This window comes from Spermophilus citellus (assembly GCF_964194105.1).
Source record: "Spermophilus citellus genome assembly, chromosome: X".
Lineage (NCBI taxonomy): Eukaryota > Metazoa > Chordata > Mammalia > Rodentia > Sciuridae > Spermophilus > Spermophilus citellus.
This window is the reverse complement of record NC_138190.1, coordinates 67,382,967-67,384,862: the sequence shown is the minus strand read 5'-3', so window position 1 is coordinate 67,384,862 and position 1,896 is coordinate 67,382,967. Positions and strand designations below refer to the sequence as shown.

The 1,896-nt window shown below is 37.0% G+C and overlaps 1 pseudogene across 1 annotated transcript; it reads left to right on the top strand.

The window, feature by feature from the left end:
• The first annotated feature begins 345 nt into the window (after positions 1 to 345).
• Positions 346 to 1,022, top strand: LOC308639911 (barrier-to-autointegration factor-like; annotated as a pseudogene). Its single transcript has one exon. The product of its transcript is annotated as a barrier-to-autointegration factor-like (transcript).
• The last annotated feature ends 874 nt before the right edge of the window (positions 1,023 to 1,896 follow it).

Genomic DNA, 1,896 nt, shown 5'->3' with positions numbered 1-1,896 from the left:
TCAGTATACGTTAAAACAAAAGACTTGGTCTCATCATTTTTATCAGGAAAAAAATTATATTAGGAAGAAGTCACACTACATAAAGTGACAGAATTCAAAAATCAAATTACATGAAAATATACATTGCAATTTCCTTGTACAGTAGGTGAGAAATACCTCTAGTATTGAAGAATAGAGACAAAGAAACATGAAGGACTATGGAGAAGGGTATGAGGGCAAATTGCATTATTAGTAGCAAACCAAGGGCTGGGGTTGTATAGATCAGTGGTATAATGCTTGCTTAGTATGTGTGAAGCACTGGGATTGATCCTCAGTGCCACATTTTAAAAAGTAAATAAAGAAAAGCAACTGTTTCTGGAGCCGGAGCTGCCTATTAAGCTCGATCAAGATGACAACCTCCCAAAAGCATCAAGACTTCGTGGCAGAGCCTATGGGGGAAAAGCCAGTGGGGAGCCTGGCTGGGATTGGTGAAGTCCTGGGAAAGGGGCTTTGACAAGGCGTATGTCTTCCTCGGTCAGTTTCTGGTGCTAAAGAAAGATGAAGACCTCTTCCGAGAATGGCTGAAGGACACATGTGGTGCCAATCCCAAGCAGTCCCGGGACTGCTTTGGGTGCCTTCAAGAATGGTGTGATGCCTTCTTGTGATGTTCTCTGGGGAGCCCTCAATCCCTAGCCCCATTATCAAGTCTCCAGAGTTTGCAGCTGAGTGGGGGCTCCTTGTCCTCTACAAAGGAAAAGATTGCTGTTGTTGTACACAAGGGTCTTTGGGAGTTCTCTCCCCTCACCATTTCAATCTTTTTTGGAATTTTTGCTCTTGCATGCAACTCCCTTTCTCTTCCCCCTGCCAGTTCCATGGAAATCATTAACCAGCTTTTCTGATTGGATTCCTGGCCCCTTCCCTCACCCCCACCTTCACTTTTGGTCTGTTTGATGCCATTTGGCACCTTTTTTGGCATAACAGTCACTGTCCTTGTAAAGTTTTTTAGATCAATAAAGACAGTGGCCTTCAAAAAATAAAAATAAAATAAAAATTAAAAAGTAAATAAACAAAGTAAAGGTGTTGTGTCTGCTTCAACTAAAAAAAAATTTAAATATAGCAAACCAAGAAGTAGAAAACTTCTAGTTGCGCATGCTTTATTTATAGAAATTTTACATTAGTCAACTGAAAGGCAAAAATAAAACCAAATCAGAATTTTGTATTATGTGAGTAAATTTCAGTAAGTTGAATTTACAACCAAATTTTTTTTAAGTTCTTGGGGGTAATGAATAGGTTCAAGAACTCTTAATAGCCAGAAAATGTTATTGCTACATCCAATCCAAAGAGATGGGCACAACTAGAATACAAAAAGGACAAAGCACCTAGTAATGAAGTCATCATCAAAAAACAAGTAATTAGGGCTGGGGCTATAGCCCAGTGGTAGAGCGCTTGCCTAGCATTTGTGAGGCACTGGGTTCGATCCTTAGCACCACATAAAAATTTTAAAAAATACAACCATTCTTTCCATCTACAACTACAAAAAAAATTTAAATCAAGTAAATTCTTATTAAGTATTTCAGTATTTGAACTAAATCATCTGAGAAATTTCTGGCAGATAGAAGAGATAAAAGCAAAAGGGAGTGTCAAAATGAAGAAGGTACAAAAGTTTAGTAAGTGAAAAGGGTTTAATGAAGCCTCAGTGGTTTAAAGGAAATTAAATGGAAACTTTTAATCCTAATTGCTTTTCATTTGACACACTGTAAAGAGTCTTTTAAATTGATAAGAAAAAAATGAATAGGGAAACAAAACCTGCTAAAATCTTTTAGAGTTCACAAGATTTTTATTCTACTACAAGAAAGCATTATTTGGTACAAGGTATATTTATTAATGTATATTAACAGTATATATATCAACCAGATC